Below are 17,934 nucleotides of genomic sequence, written 5' to 3'. Positions count from 1 at the left end.
GGGTGATGGCATCCAGGTTTCCTTGATGGCCGTGTGTCCTTTCTCTTAGAAATCCTGTTCACTGAATGCTCAAGGATCTGGAGCACATGGAGAATACGTGCTCTTACATGTTCCATGGAGTCCAGGACATTGAGCTCTTGTCCGTTCTCCTAACTCGTAGTATGAAATTAGTAATCCCCTGTCCTTGTAAAAAAGAAACATATATTTGTTTTTGTTGTTGTTGTTGTTTTTGAGAGAGAGAAACAGAACACTCCCACCAGCTCATTTGCTTCCCAAATTTCTTCAGTGACCTGGAGAGCTAGGTCGAGGCAAAGCCAAGAGCCAGGAAGATAACCCAGGCTCTCCCCATGAATGACACAACTGAATCATTTTAGCTATAACCAATGCCTGCCACGGTCATTAGCAGCAAGGCTAAACTTTCTCAGGTGGAACCTGTACATTTTAACCGAGTCTTCACTGCTAGGCAAATGCCTACTCCTGAATTTTTCTGAATCCTTTCATCAGCTGCTTAAATTCACATTTATAAAAAAAAAAAAAGATCAGATCAGGCTGCAGAGGAGGCTACTGCTAATCCAGCACAGGACTGTCCCGTTGAAGTGGGACTTGACCTCCAGAACTGTCTCAACACAGGGCTCACACGACATTGAACTTCTCTTCCATCCCTACTTTGAATCCAGATCCTTAAACAACTTGATTCACTCCTACAAGGATACTAGGGAATTAACTGCTGCTGGCTCTTCGCTTGTGTGGGATGTTTGCAGTCACGTATTCCCTTCTCATGTTGCCCCTGAGCTGGTGAGCAATGACTGGATCGGTAACATGTCTGAAGTTTTTCAAGTTTTATTGTGTGTGCATCTACGCCGTAAGAAAATCCATTTAAGTTGGAATAATCCCAAGACTGAAAACAAATCAAGTTTTTATTTGCTTATATACATTGTCCTTTTGGAAAAATACAATATTTTGACAAGAATTTTGACTATTAGTGGTAATTGGAAGTTCTTTCAGCACTTGGTTATAATCAGACAACCCATGTTTGAAATCTCCAATCCATGAAAATATTCTAGGAAAATGCCGAGAAAGAACCTTAAAGAAGTGCTGTCCATTTCTGATGAAGGACGCAGTGGGAGAAGTGGGGAGAAAGTTCCGATATGGCTACCCTTGACTGACAGGTGAAGCGGTCCTGGAAAACCGTCTGAGGGTCCGCAGCCCCAGGTGAACAGCTCGACCTTGTCCAGCCAACTTGTGCTTTACTAGATAGATGCTAAAGAGGCAAAGACAGTGACGTGGCATCCCCCACATGAGCCTGACCTCCTAAGCCCTCAGATGACACTGCCAGTTCCTGTGCATGGGCCAGCTGCACTTCTTCCCTTTAGAGTTGACTCCTGGCTCCTGCCTGCTCCAGGCACTGTTACCTCCGCGATTCTTGGAGACTCACTATCCGCCTAGAAGAATCTGTCCTGTAGCTCTACCCCTTCACTCCTCGGCCTCTCCTCCAGTGTTCGTCACACACACACTATGGCTGACTCAGCCCCACTGCCTAGCCCCTGAGGCTGCCAGCACAGTAACAGCAACCTTTTCCAATCCGAGTCCCGAGCTTCCTTCTCCCTTCTCGGCACAGCCAAGCTTTTCAGATCAACTTCCAGACAGGACGGAATGCTGACTGAAGAACTGAATTGCTAGCTTGTCTTCTTCCTGTATTTCTTTCCTGATATCCTTACACAGCCTTATTTCTACAGGTAATAATTCAAGGCACTGCTTTACGTTCCCCTCAGTCACCTTTCTGTTAGGATCATACGAAATCTGTGTCTGCCCCACACCGGTCTTTTTCTGCGCCTGCATCTCTGCCACTGAGCATGGCTGGAAAGTTTCTTCCCTTGTCTGCACCTACAATGTCATGATACATTTAAGTTGCAGAATAATACACCAGTATAATAATTTGAGGGAAAACCGTGGGGTGAGAGGAAGCAGGGGTGGGAGGGAAAACCCCTGTACCTATGGAGCCATACAATTAAAAATAAGAAACAAATTTTTTAAATTAAACTAAGTACATCTCCCTGGTGATCAATATTTTAAATCATGGACCCTAACCATAGCTGGGCCGCCAATAACAGCTGGTTGTGGCTAGCCTCACCTGCACCCCTCCTACTCTTTCAGGTCTAGCTTATGCTTTCTTCTCAAACCATAATCATCTACTCTCTTATTGAGCAACCTTTTTTTTATTTCAATGAGAAATGGAAATTAATACAGGAAGGCCCCCATTTACTCTTCTGTGACGCTTCTTGATAGACAGCATCTTGTGGGGCCTGAGGCGTCCGTATTTACACCATCCATCTGTGTCGGTAACTGCTGGGAATCCAGGAGGTAACATGTGCTTGCTGAGTAGGCGGCACCTAACACATACACTGTGCAATTGGCTGCATTTACAGTTTCCTTGCAGAAATTCTCAGCCTTCACTGCCTCTGTGCGGGGCGACCACCTGCTGCCAAGGAAGGGACACCCAGCCGCTTTACACCGAATACTACATCTCATCCCCTCACCTAAGCTGGGATGTTGCCCCAGCAATTCACATCTCGCCCAGTGGATTTTCCAAGAAAATGCAAGATAATTTATATGTTATTTCTACTTTCTGAGAGAAAAATCTCTTGACATCCACATATCCTCCCTTGCACATTCTGATTCCTTCACCCTGCATTCAGACAGTCTGGAGGGGTTGTTTACTTCCTTCCTCAATGTCTCCACTACGCCTCCTCCAACAGCTTCAGTCTCAACCACCCAGAACCTCCTTGTCGATGGTGGCCTCTGAAATAACATTGTGGGTTGCCGCCTCCCCCTCTTCTCTGCCACCATTTGCCGTTGTCTCATGTCTTCTTTGCTGACTCATCCTCATTTATTTCAACTCCAACTGGGGGAATCTGGGGACTCAGGTCCTGGTGTCATTCTTCTCTCCACACACTTTCCTGGCGGGCTCTTGCACTTACGTGGCTTTACACACCACTCATGCACTATGCCTTCAAGGGCCAGTCTGACCCTCTGAAAACCTGAAATCTAGCTGCCTTCAGACTTTGTCTCCACCCAGATTTAATGGCTCCTGAATCAAGATACCCACTGGGCCATGTCCTCCAACAGTCCTCAGCATTTTTGAGATGGCATCTCTTCTTTCTGATCCACAGGTAAAACATCAGAGCTGACTCCTTCTTACACTCACATCCACATCTTAAGCGTTAAAATCTCGTCCATTTTCTGTTTAAAATATTCAGGAACTCCAAACAATTCATGGGAAAGTAGAATCAATGGTATGCTTGTTTGTTTGTTTGTTTTACAAAATAAGTTGAAATCTGTACACAGGTTTTTCATTCATCAAGCTGGTTGAGATCTGATCCATTTCCACCTTGATTCCTCCTTAGCCCAAGCCCTCAGCAGCTCTCCTGAGGGTTTTCATGCCCATGTTGGGAATTCTGTATCCACCAATGCCCTCTGTCCCCGCTGTCAACAGAGTCCCAAGGGATTCTAGGCAGTAGGAGCTTGGTTTGTCTTCTGATGCTTCCCACTTCATTTGTAGCAAAATCCCAGGGAGAGTGACCCAGCAGCTTCCTGGTCAGGTTCCCTGCAGCTCTCACAAACTCTTTACCCTCCTGGCCCAGCACTTTCCTCCCTGTGGCTGCGCCATGGCCACACCACTCCCAGTATGCTGCGGTGTGTTCGGCCTCAATGCCTGGATGCTGTCCTTCCAGGCGGTCCTGTCTGACCTTGCCCCTCCCCCAAGCCTGCTCTGTGCCTGCCGAGATGCCTTCTCCTCCCTGGCCACTGCATCTGGGACAGCACCTCTTCAGGACCAGCCCTCAGCCTGCAGTGGCTTCTCTCATTACCAACACTCCACCCAGGTGGGCAGTGGACTTTTACCTGTTTCAGGTGGTCGCAGTGTGTCTCTCCTTGAGATTGGGAGCAGATAGGGGCCAGGACTTTGATTTGCTTACAGTTCTTTCCCCATCTGCAGGGGAAGCGGTCTGGCCCAGAGAGGTGTGGTCTTGTTAAAGTGGCCTCCAGACTCTGATGTTTAGAATGACAGCAGTCTCTTTTGTTTGCTGACAAGGTGACTCACAGTACTTATAGTAGACCTCTCAGGACTTCAGCCTGAGCTCCAGAGCCAGTGCTGCAGATGGACTCTATCCATGGTGCCTATGTATGAAGCCTCATCCGATCTTCCATGTAGTCAATCCCCAAGCCTGCTGTCTTGTGCTGATCTGGCAGCTTCCCCAGCTGAGGACCATGGAGCCTTACAGATTCTGTCCCATGTGCTTCTCACCTCAATAGAGTCCTTCCCTGCAACAAACATGGGCCTGAGTCTGACAGACTCCGTGAGTTCTGAGAGTCCACTCATTTGTCACACTCCAAGTTCTTGGGAGAGACCCCAGCTTGCAGTTGGTGTGCACTACATGGGGGCCATCAGTGGACTGTTCCCCTAGCTCGATGCATAAACTAACATCTTGAAGGTGGAGTCAAAGTCCTGAGTAAGCCTGCTTTCAGGGGACTGTGCCCTTAATCACACCTTTTGGGTCATTCTAGGCCCCAACACTGAGCCCTGTCTTTGAAAAATTACAATTTGTCTAGATAAAGAAATTTATCAGATAAAGAAATGAGTGCACAGACAGAAGATAAGACTAAAGCAAGTTTACCTTTGCAAACATTCAACATCACAATTAAGTTCTACCCACATTCAGCCATTTCCCCATGCATGACTGCACTGCTTCTCCCCGGCAGAATTCAAGACTTGTGGGACAAAGGAATGGCATTTCCGCTAGAATGATCTATCCCAGAATCTGCCCTGAAAGGACCTCCATGAAATTTTGATTTTCTGCATAAACGAAAAACTGCATCCTTTTAAAAAATTTGTCACTGCATTATAAGTAAGTTCCATGGTTAGGAATTCCAGGTATAAAATTACTATCATGTGGAAATATAGAAAAAAATTAATCTAAGAAATTTAATGATGCCTTATTCATTAGGGACATGTATGTGACACAGATGTGCAGGTCCTTGAATATACTTCTAATACCAATATGGAAATATCAGTTTTGATTAAACAGGTATTTGTTGTAGTGATCAGCAGGATAGCTGACACATTCATGCCCCATAAACAAATGCCTGGATTCAATTCCCACCTCCAACTTTTTGCCAAGGTAAACTTTGGAAAGCGGTGGTAATGGCTCAGTGACTGGGTTCCTGAAATCGGTGGAGATTTGGACTGGCTTTCCTTCTCCCATGCGGACACTAGAGGGCTGAATCAGTGGATAGAGTTGTGGAGTTTGGATTCTGGCCTCATTTCTGATCAGCTCGGCTTCCTGCTGATGCCAAATCTAGGAAGCAGTAGGTGATGGCTAAGAGCGTTGTCCCTGCCACCCATGTGGGTGACCCAGAATGAGCTCAGGGGCTCCTAGCTTCAGCTTGGCCCCAGTCCTGACTCCTGTAGACATTTGGTGAATAAGCCAGTGGACACAAGATCTCCTTGCCTCTGTCTGTTTGTATTTGCTTTTCAAACAAACAAATAAATAAAACTTAAGAAGAAGAAGAAAAGAGGTGGAATAAATACCAGAACAAAGGAGCTTCTCTAACAATAAAACCAAATTAATGGCAAATAAAGGCTTTCTGCTTGTTCACACACATGTCTCTCTGATGACATGTACACAAATAGCGTGGAGACAAGGGAGTCAGGAGTTACAGATGACCATATTTGAGATTCGGGGCAAGAAGGACTTTGCAAGTGCTCGCAGCAGAGCTTGAAAAACCATTTATACCCTGTGCAACATCACGGCACGTCTCCCAGATAAACGCAGTGTCGGTAATCAACAGTGAAATATTGAATTATGGCTTGGGGCTGAACAGGGCACTTTATCAGTTTTATTACTTGGGGAAATGTACACACATACACACGCATGCATTAATATTTTTCAGGCCCTTTTCCCGAAGTGTCCATCAGTGAGAAATATACAAAATCAAAAAACAACTTTGACACAAACATACTTTGGGGTGACAGAACCAACCTCAACTTTCTAAACCTACCATGAAGTCTGGGCCATTCATCTACATTATAAATGTGAGCTTGGCTAATGAGATATTCCTACAATGAAACATGAACTGGGTAAATCTCATTCGAGCTGTAATTTGAATTTAATGCCTTGTCTGTAAAACAAACAAAGCATCATGAAAAGTTTAATGGGACATAGTGAATCAAGAAAATGCAAAAAGGGCCCCAACATGGTTGACTCCAGTGAAAGCCTTTCCCTGCCTCCTGAGACGTGTTGTCTGCAGACCCGAGCCAGCCACCACTTGCCCCTGGAGTGTCTCAAGGCAACTGCTCACCGAACTTGCTGAGCCCATCTGACTGCTTTTCCTTGTCAGATTTTAAATCATTTCACCAAGCATCTGTGCATCAAAGCCAATGATTCCACACTGAAGAGAGTTCTACCCCGTGTGCTGGCACAAAGCCTAGGGGTTCAACACAAGTGTCTTTGTTATCCAAGCTAGAGATTCTCGAAGAACAACTCTAGTGGCACTGTGGAGCTAGAAAAATCCTCACTCGCAGGGGGACATGAGCTCTCTGCTCTCATGTGTCATGAGTCAGGCCCCACGTGCATCTGCATTTGTGCTGTGGTGCTAGCAGGAAAAGAAGCATGATGGGTTTATGGAGTTGTGTCTGTCATCATGGACCTGTGTCAGACGGGGCACTGGACACTGTGGAATGCAGGGCCATTCTCAGTGTCAGGACAATGCCATGATTAAGTGGCATACTTCACCGTACAAACATCATGTCGGTGCTTACCACGTAGACGTGGTCAAGGTGCCTGACTTCGGGGGTTTTGATGCTCCTGCCCACAGAGGGAGGAGCCGAGCCCCTTACAGCACTGATGTGCAGGGCAATGGAATGAAGTTTTAAAAGCAGCTAGTCCTGTGCCTAACATAAAATTCTGAGTGCACAGTCAGCATCTTTTACTATGAATACACACATAGGTTATTTTTCATATGTTGAATTGTGCACAGAATCATGTGTGTGTGTGTGTGTGTGTGTGTGTGTGTGTACAGTCAGGTTTTAACAGGCCCTCTTTTATAACTCAGAGATGATAATACATTTCAATAACTATGACTGGCTTTATAAATTGTGCCTGCCCTTTCCACTTTATAGATACAGAATTAGAAATACACAAAATGTGACTGCCAGGGTCACAAAACAAAGTTCCCTTTTGATGTTTCTAACACTGAAATGAGGTCCAGGGTGAATTCCTGCAGCAGTAGCTGCCATCAGGACTGGGCCAGACACGCTGGCCTGACCAGGGCTGTTCTGGCCCCTGGCTCCCTTCCTGCACAAAGGGGAGGCTTTCCCAGGTGGCTCCTGATTTGCAAGCCTCAGAACCAGTTGAGAAGGGGTCCTCCGAGAGAATGCCTTAGCTCCCAGGGCTGGATCGTGAAGATGGGTGGGGGAGTGGCATGGCAAGCATCCCTCAGCAACCAGACACCTACACAATGCACTCCATTGATCGGGAACCTGGAGCTTCCCCTCCACAATGAATGACTCGCTATTTCTGACAGCCTTCTTTTTCTGAAAGTCTCTGCAGAAAGAGCCTTCAGTGTTTGCAGTAATGACTTCCCTTGCTCCTCCCACGTGCTTCCTTCAGTGGCCCGGGTCCTGCAATAGTCAGGGGATGGCATCCTGGTTGCTCCCCACTTCTTTGCCCTCCCCCAATGCCACCCAGTTCCTGCTGAAGCTCCCAGGATAAAAGGTGAGATCATCTGCCTTTGTTGCATTGACTTGGATCAAAGACAATCTCTGGGCTCAAAACAAAGCCAGCTCTAGGCTGGAGGCAGCTTGCTGCAGTACTTTTGCTAACAAAGAAAAGAACTTTGTTTTTCAGTTCTTTTTCCAAGACCGTGAATTCTCATACCCTAGAAACCCCAGCAGTAGAGCTAAAGTGTTTCTCAAAGACAAGACTCCCTATTATGAAGAGGACAGGGCTTTGGCAGCCATCTGCAGCCTGTGGTGAGGGAGCTGGCACTGGCACTCCTCTACCGGGTAAAGGGGGCATAAGTGAACCCTTTGTTTGCTGTCAAGGGACTTGGGGGGAGCCCTGCAGGAAGTGCTTACCCCCCTCCCCCGCTCACTCTGCCCCTCCATCCAAGCTACCCTTCTCAACTTGGTGCTTTCTGACTCTGCCTGCTGAAAAGGAGATAACTGGTCCATTGCACAGCGGGCAGAGGAGCCATAGTGAAGCCCAGCTCATTTGTTCAGCAGAGACCTGAAATGAATGGGTCATGGTGGGGTGTGGGGTGAGAAGGGCCACTTGGGGGAAGCCAGGACCACCAAACACTCCTCCCTCCAAAACTGGCACATGGTTAGGCCCAATGCAACCGTGTCACGTTACACAAAGTCACTGCAAATATCACATGGCTAACTGCTGCTGTGCTTGTGTATTTCCCAATAAGAGAAAAAGAGCAGCTGAAGAAACTGTCGGTGGCTCTCAAGCAAGCCCAAGCCTCTCTGCCCATGACAGCAGCGTGCCCTGCCATTTTTTTAAGATTAGAGCAGAAACCTGGACACCTTAGGACTGCTCTGGTGGGTAAACCCCCGGGCCAGCTCTGCCTCACCCCCAGCTTGGTGCTATCCACGCAACCCCCAACCTTGCTTGAGTAGAAAGAGCTGGAAATGTGTGCACAGTTTCTGAAAGAATCTATTAGAACTTCCACTTCACACCCCACACTGCTGACTGGCTCCTAGAGCTCCACTTGTTGAGAACACTCTGTCTCGCTTCTTCCTGCTCCCAGAGGCAGCTCTGCTACAGACCGAACACTCTGGGCCCGGGTCGCCTGAAGCTGCTAGCTGTGGCCGCACTCCCAGTCTGTTCCACGCTCCCTGTGGCAAAATGTCCTTCCAGAACACAAGCATCCTGTTCTCTACTCTGTCTCATTTACAACTGAGATGCACAGGCTTCCTCTCCCACGGGTCCTGTTCTCACTCAGCTTCCTGCACACCTGCCCCGAGTCCCGATTCCAAGCACTTCTCCTTAGTTCAGCACTCTCCACTTTGCCCAAATGCAGCACACACAGGTGTCAGCTCTCTCTCTCTCTCTCTCTCTCTCTCTCTCTCTCTCTCTCTCTTTCTCTGTATGTGTGTGTGTCTGCCTGTGTGTACAGAGAAAAACCGAGAGTAACCGTTTCCACTAACAGTCAAATTATTCCCAAGAGCTTAACCTTGTTTTACCAAATCATCATTATTTTTGTCACATTATAGTCATCCTATCTAATTAAATGCAGAAAACAGCCCCACAGGCAGTGGAATAGAATGCTTGGCTTTAAACTGTTTAAAATCAGCATCAATTGATGTACTAAAATGGACCCTTGAAAGCCAGCTCAGGTATACCGCAAAAGCTTTACCTGCCTTGCCAGCAAATGTTCAGAGTTAATGGTGACACTTTCAAGCACATTCCACAGCAAATACTGCACAGTTTTTGTTCAAACAATTCCAGTGACAAGCAATACATACACTGCCATTTTTAAGATGAGCCTATTCAAGCACACTTCTAGCAGTCTTCTCAAACCTTCGGACTCCTGAAATGGCCTCAATGATGTATGCTTTTCTATCACTTCCAGGTCTTTTGGTACTCATGTCTTTATTTTTGTTTTCTTGGTGGCAAACACGGGTTGGTAGCTATGAGATTTTTGTTTGATTGCTTGTTATTGTTTGGTTTTTTTTTGGGGGGGGGTGATTATTCAACCCACTGTGACCAAGACTGGCACACACCTGTTTCTGCAGTCATGGCTGTCCATCAGTGAGATGAAAAGCAACAGGTGACACTGCCAGAACTGGCTGCAGTCGAAGCCCTCTCACACTGACCGTGGGTTATTCTCTCCAACCAGCCTGGGTACATGTGCCCACCCATCAGAACACAGATGCTGCACTCCTCCCCTCTGCTTCCTGCACACACACAGCAACACACACAGTACCCCTCTGCTTCCTGTACACACATATCAACACACACAGCACCCCTCTGCTTCCTGTACACACACATATCAACACACACACACAGCACCCCTCTGCTTCCTGTACACACATATCAACACACACACAGCACCCCCCTGCTTCCTGCACACACACACATTCCTGCACACCTGCTCCTGAGTCCTGACTCCAAGCACAAAGGCCCTCCTTAGTTCAGCCTTTCCATTTTGCCCAAATGCAGCACTCAAAGGTGTCTGTATCCGCTCTCCTCTGCTTCCTGCACACATCAGCACACATACACACACACACACACACACACGCATACACACACACACTCCTCCCCTTCTGCTTTCTCTCTGTTCTGGCCTTGCCTCAGAAGGTTAGGAGGTAAAATTAGCAGCATCCCTTGAAATCAAAATATCTGTATCTTCTCCGAACATACAAGGTACCACCAATCAACTCCTAGTCCAATGCCATTCCTTCTCAGTTCCAGAAAATTCCTCTCTACATAATCCAGCATGCAAGGTATTCCAAGAGCTCATGGAGAAATGGAATGCAGAGATGTTCATTTTGTGAAAATGATTTTGGAATCCATGCATAGTTTTGCAACCATGTCACACTCATTTTACACAGTTTTGGAAGTACTCTCTCCAATGTATGAAAGAACAGAGGGACCAAAAAAAATTTCATTCTTTTTGTGGAAAGGTGAGGTCAGACAACATGATCGATAGAACAGCACCGATTGGGAACAGACCCCTCACAGGTGTCTGACTTGAAATGAGGCAGCTTTGTGCTAAGACAGAGAACGGCTGTCCACATGGGAAACGAAAGTAGTTGAACACCATACCAAAAAATCCATTTCTGATTGATTTTAAATCTAATTGGAACAGGCAAACAGGAAGCTTTCAGAGGGAAACGCAGGGAGAGGTTGTTGTGACCTTGCAGTAAGAAGAGTTTTTTTAAGCAGTTCACAGTAGGAGTTAACCATAGATGAAAAAAAATGACAAATTAACCAATGTTGAAACATATAAGCTCATTGATGAAGCACCATAGTCCAGGTGGTGGAAAGCAGCACACAGAGCACGACAACGAACGGGGGTTCACACATTCCTAGGATAGAAAACTCTCCCCAACAATATGGAAACCCCTTCTAAAACCAAGAGAACGGTATACAGGAGCCCAGGACAAAATAATTAAAAGTTGAGCCAATGTTTCTCAAAGGAGATTATCCAAATAACCAACGATGCACACAGAGTCACAAAGTAAAACTGTAGAACCACAGGTGGCAAACAGAGCAAGTCAGCGTGAGTGTAGGCGAGCACGCAGAGGATGGGGTACCCTCACACACTGCGTGAGAGGGAGGTGTGGTCAAGCCCACCAGCTTCCTGACATCAAACATGCGCTCTCGCCATGACTAGCCATACCTGCACCCAGTGCAGCCTGCACAACAGAGACACGCACGTCCTTCTATCAGGAGCAGGGGCTGGAATGTCCACAGCACACTGCCCATGACTGTCCCAAACTGGCAGCTGTCCCAGCGGTCATCACCTACAGGCAAGGTAAATAAAGTGTAGGCTATACATCTCTTATATAGGATTGGAACACAACATAATGATCAAAACAGATGCCAGCCACAGAAACATATATCCTGTGTAAGTAAACATTCAGTAACAAAACAAGACAACTGATTCATCAGATTAAAATTCTAAAAAGAGGCTGTGACTTTTGGTGGGGAGACGGGAGAGCATGAAATGCAGATTGTGGACTACATCCGAACCTAGCTGAAGGCGAGTTCTCTCATCTGAGTTTACTTGCAGGAGTGTACGGAATATACACAAACTTGCTGGTTGCACGACCTTTGTATGTATGATTCACTTTAGGATGCAATCTAGGGGTCAGCTTGTGCCGTAGCAGCTGAGACACCACTGAGCATGCCTGGATCTCTTTGCAGTGTGCTTGAGTTTGAGCCCAGCTTTGTTCCCACTCCAGCTTACTGCACGCTCTCTCTGTCTCTCTCTCTCTCTCTCTCTCTCTCTCTCTCTCTCTCTCTCTCACACACACACACACACACCCACACACACCCACACACTCCTCTCTTTCTGTCATGCCACTTTCACCTAGATTAAAATAAATAAATTTTAAAAAACTAATTTATTCACATCTTTGGCTATGAACTGCAATTTCTACAGGTCTCATCATGGTTGTAACCATATTTAAACATACTCTGTTGAATTCAAAGGAGTACAATGTGGTTAGAAAACTGAATCACTCCTCCACTGGAAGTCATCCACAGGTTCACACAGTGGGATTTTGTGCTCTCTCCCACTGCCCCTTCTTCTTGCCAGATGTGGGGGCAGGGACAGGGTTAAGGAGGGTTTCCCATGAAATTTTCTGAGCTTTGCTGGCAGAGACTCCATGGTTCAAGAGGAAAGACTGCTCTGCCCAGTGGCTTTCTCATCACTGTATTTTCAATTTTCATATTTCTCACTTGGCTGCCTGGAGTTTATCTCCCACAGACTGTCACAGAATAGCATATTTGTCACACATTCCTGAGGCTGTGGCCACCTCCGGGAGGGTGAGCAGCACTCCTGCCCCATGATACTTTGCCCTCTAACCCTGTAAGGCTCGCATTGAAAGTTACCGCTGGATTCTACCTTGCAGAAAAGAAAAGTGCGTTTTTCTCCTTTCCTGTTTGGACAGAGGCTCATCACTACTTCCATGAGTACAGCTCTCTTTCTTCATCCTTATAACTCATGAATCATCCTGGAAGGGGAAGCACGGCTCTCTTTCTCGTCTAGGTGGAGGTAGAACCTACCTCTGTGGCTTAGTTGCTGTGTGATCTCAAGGACTAGTTCAAGTTGCCCACATCATGCCGATCCCCTCTCAGTCTCTCAGCTCTTTTCTTCCCAATGGTGAGAGGGGTTTTTAAGGTCTCCCTGACATTGACTGCTTCCCGGGTCTGTGTTCCTCTCAACTGACTTTTCTTGGGATTATAATTCACATTTTTTTTAATTTTTGTTTTCTTCTCTGCTTCTCTTTTCATCTCAGATCTCACTCTCAGCACCTGCAGCTCCTGGGACTCTCATTAACTCCATCTCTTCCCTGCAGGTTGAACTTGGAGGTCTCTAAGAGCACTCAAAGCAGAAATCTCCATCAGAAACAGACTTGGGAACAAGGCAGAACCTTGTGATAGAGGAAATACACAGAGATGCAAAGCACCAAGACACAAATCAGCCAATTGTGAAAACTGCTTTCAAGTGATAATGCAGCAACACATCAAAATTTTACCACATGACACAGAAATCATGAAGATATTATCTGGTGGCATTTTCTAAAGTTTAGACCAAAAGAATTGAACCTCATTTTCTGTCATTAAATGCCAAAAAACACACTGTTTGAAATTAAAATAAATTACATAAAAAAGATGTTTAAGAAAAATAAAAATACCATACCCTTCCTAAAAGATACACCAATATAAATGGAATCATGTAAATTAATTTCAGTGAAGGAAATTGCAGCTACTCCAGGAGTTTGTATCCTGAGAGAAAACTCACCATTTAAGCTTATCATACAGATGGATTATTTTTGTTGGGATAAAAATAGCATATCAAATGTGCATGTCACTCAATGGTATCATCGCATAATGACTTTCATGAAGCTTTTTGAAAGATTCACTTATTGGCGTCAGCCTGGCAGCACAGCACAGTTACCCAGTGGCACCAGCATCCCCTCTGGGTTTCAGCTGGTGTCCTGGCTGATCTCTGCTCCAGCTTCCCAACAATGGCCAGGGAAGGCAATAGAGAATGGTCCAAGTTCTAGGGCCCTGTACCATGTGGAAGACATGGCAGACTCCTTGGCCTTCAGCTTCAGGTCAGCCCAGCCCTGGCCAGGGCAGCCATCTGGAGCATGACCAGGGGGTGAAAAATATGCCTCTGTCTCTCTCTCCCTCCCTCCACTTCTCTCTCCTTCCTCTTCTCTCTCTCCTCTCTCTCTCTCTTTCTCTCTCTCTCTCCTTCTTTCTCTTTCTACCTCATTGTGTGTATGTGTTTGTGTGTATGTAATTGTGCCTTTTAAGAAAAAAAAATTTTTTAAAAATCCATGGACTCACTGCTCTTGGGGAAAATGCAATCATATAAATTATCAATTTACTTATAGACAATTGGAGTTATGAAGAGGGAGAGGGAGGAAGGAAATTGTTCCCCTGCTACTCGGCTCCCCTGGTGGTTGCAGACCAGGCTTGAGCCAGTCCCACACCACAAGGCACGAAGCTCCCGTGGGTCTCACACACGGGCAGCAGGGTGATGATGCTTGAGTCACCTTTGGCTGATTGTCACAGTCCATTGTCAAAGATTGCAATGGAAGTGGAGCAGTCGGGACCCAAACTAGCTCCCATATGGAGTGCCGATTTTGGAGGTGACCGCGTTAGTCACTATGCCTGCTTTTAAGTCTGCTTTTAAAGTCTGCTTCTGAGTCAGATTTTATGTGATGCAGCCTAATTATTCCTCAATGCATTAATTTGATAATAATTAATATTGCATGCCCTTGGAGCACATTATTTTAAAATATCTTTCTTAATGATTTGTGACCCATTAGAGGTGTTATTTAACTCATAATTGAATAAAACCACTACATGTGATTTTAAAGTTGCATTGAAAATAGTGTAATTAGACTAAGCTTGGGTATTAAGGATATTGTTTAAACATCATTCTTAGCATGCAGACTCAGAAAGCAAACGCTTTATTGGCACGTTCCTCAGCACTCGATAAAGGGCTCACCAAACACGGTGACCCAGGCTCTGCTGCTGATTCGAGGTCCCTGTGGATTCCTCCACACTATTGAAAGTCACGGGGCTAAGAGGTCTCCAGACGAATGTTCTGGAAACAATTCCCAACTAAGATTATTGGTACAAGGATTAGGAACTCTTTGAGCTTCTATATTGACATTCACTTATATAGATCAAAAACATCTAATTACCAGATTTTATTTTCAAGTTTTACTTATTCTAAATGTCATATATTCACATGAGGGCACTTCAAAATACTTGTGGGAAATGGAATTAAGAGATAATTTTATTTTGCAGCAAGAAAAAGGTTAAATCTGTAATGTATTTTTCATAACTCACATTTCAATGAACGTTTTGAAAATTCTTCACAAAATATTGTGTCAGAAAAAGCTTGGAAATGGGGTGCATGGAGGAGGCTGGGAGAGAAAGGGTGGGCAAGTCGGATGTGCAGTTAGAGCTGCTGTCCTAGGGCTTTTGTCTGTTTAACTCGTGAACCAATTTCTGTGAAAGGAAGGAGCTGCAAGGGAAGAACAGTCTGGGGCACAGAGAGGCACCCGTCTGCCTCGCAGGTTGCACTGCTGCTCTCAGGACTGGCCTCACACCCATTCCTCAGTCAGGCAGTCATCCTGGGCCACGTTGAACATCACGCTTGCTCTGCGTGGCTCTGGCAAGTTTTCTGCCTGAGCATTTGTCTCCCTTTCTTTTTATCAGAATAAAAACTCCATTGCTGAGTCCAGCGTGGTAGCCTAATGGCTAAAGTCCTGGGATCTCATCTGAGCACCGGTTTATATCCTAGCACCTGGCTTTCCATCCAGTTCCTTGCTTGTGGCCTGGGAAAGTAGTCAAGGATGGCCCTAAGGCTTGGGGGGACCTCGGACTCCTGGCTCCTGGCTTTAGATCAGCTCAGCTCTGGTCATTGCTGGCACTTGGGGAGTGAATCAGCAGACGAAAGATCTTCTTCTCTGTATATCTGACTTTCCAATGAAATAAATAAATAAATAAATAAATAAATAAATAAATAAATAAGTCTTTAAAAAAAAAAAACCTCACGTTGCTGTACCAAAGCACACAGCAGCCGGACCTGCCAAAGGGCATTGACTCCCTGGTCTTGGCAACAGCACTCCCGGGCGTCATTATTAATGAGGTTGGCTTCTCTGGCTGCCTCCTGGGCAGTCAGCTTTCACCCCGCTGAGGACGGCAGTGCCTGGGAAGACGCAGGGGAGGCCCCCTCTGCCCTGTCAAAGGCCAACACTTCCTCTAAGACAGCAGCAGGTGACAAACTTAACCCTTGGAACCAGAACCTGCTGCCAGCTCGCACTTGGATCTGTCTACCTTTACACAGAGATATTTCCTGGTTGTTTAAACTTGACTCTTGTGACATTTTCCCCCATCGCTACCAAGAGTTAAAGTAATTCAGAAGCTTTTTTTTTTTAATATTCCTAAGTATCGATTCTGCATGGGAGCAATTGGCTTTGTGATACTTTGGTAAGAGCATAATACTGAACTCAATAAAAGTTGCTTTTTTATCTTCTGTGAAGGGTGAGCACAGTGTGGCAGTGTCTGCCTCTGCAATTGGCTGCCCAGTCATCCCCAGGTCAAACGTGTGCCTTTCTTGTCTCAAGGCCCTCCCGGTACATGAACTACCGAGTGAGAAACTTCTGTCTCCTGGAGTTACTGATTCAAGCTGGCTCCCTGCTTCTAATCCTTAACTAAGGAGCTCACTAACCCTGCAACTCATATCTTAGCATCTCAGCATTTCAGGATTCTGAAGCATAAAGTGAGTGATACAGTGCCATTTGCCTTAGCAGGTTTTCGGAGGGCTCGTAGGAGCAATGTGCTTCAAACTCTCGCGCTGCACAGAGCAGGCCCTCAACACCTCGCCGTTGCTGATCTTACAGCTATTAGCACCGCGTGTGCCATCGAACCCCATGCCAGGAAATGGAAAGATATCTATTTCTATTAAACTCTTGAGGACACACCATGAGACAGCATTTCAACAGAAATTTGTAGATTGAACCCAACACCAACAAAACTATTCATTTTTACGTTGGCTTTACATTTTTATGAAATATTTGCTTCCCTTCTGAGCCCAGAGAACTGAGCTGTGAACGCTTGGACCGCCCGATAACCCGCTGCTGGGTAGATGCTCAGGGAGACAGTCGGAGTCGCTGCCCTCGGCTGCCAAGCTCGCCTGGGCTCAGCTGGCATCTCACGCCAGTGCCTCCCTCGGCTGCCTCGCCCTGCCTCCATGGACCCAGGTCCGTAACTTGTCCTCGCCAGCACACAGGAGACAAAGCAGCACAGACATTTCAAATTCTGTCTACTTCCAGAAAGAAATCCCACTGGTGATTTTTTCCCTCCCTTTAAATAACAACCCAAACATTTTCGTAGCATCCTTAGTTTTTCATGAAATGAAGAGCCAGTGTTCTCTGCCTGTGTTCAGATTGCGTGGCTGATCACAACCCCTGGGCTCCCCCAAGCAGACTCACAGCAAGACTAGCGTGGTCTGGTTTTATATCATCATCCTCCCATAGTAAATTAAAATTTGAAATTCTGTTTATGTTAAAGACACAGTGTTTTCACCATAGTGCAATGCGGGAGGTTTTGAGTCTTCCACCAGTTTATGATTTGCTTATTATCAAACTTCTTAATCTGACATGCTAGGACAAAGATCTCCGTAAGTAGGTTTTCCGGTTGTTACAAGTCAAGGATATGACAAATTCAGATCAAGCAGAGGCATCGGGGCCCAGGGGCTGAGAGAGCAGATGTAAAAGCAACCTGTCCAGACGAGGAGTGATGATGTCTGAATGGAGACCTCTTTGTTTCTTAGTCTCCTCTCCTTTAGAATGAGACCACATGCTTACCACGCTCCCAGGTTTGAGGGAAGACTCAGTGAGCCCATCACCCAAAGCTACTGACACTATTGCCTGGCCCTCCAACAAGGACTGCGTGCAGTGCCTCTATTACTGTGGGAAGCTCTGAAGTCTAAGTATGGAAGGATTGCTCTATGCTGACATGGAATCTTCGCGTATGATGAGGCAAGCCCAAAAGCATAAACGCTGTATTCTTCCAGATCAGAAGGTTGGTAATCACATGTGGGACTCCTTGACACTGAACTTTGAGTCATATACGGACGTTTCAACGAGGGTGAAATACACTTTTCTTC

Source organism: Ochotona curzoniae, unplaced genomic scaffold (assembly GCF_017591425.1).
Source record: "Ochotona curzoniae isolate NIBS_2020 unplaced genomic scaffold, NIBS_Ocur_1.0 scaffold_3890, whole genome shotgun sequence".
In the NCBI taxonomy this organism is placed as follows: Eukaryota; Metazoa; Chordata; class Mammalia; order Lagomorpha; family Ochotonidae; genus Ochotona; species Ochotona curzoniae.
The sequence above is the reverse complement of the archived record's forward strand: the minus strand, read 5'-3'. Positions refer to the sequence as shown.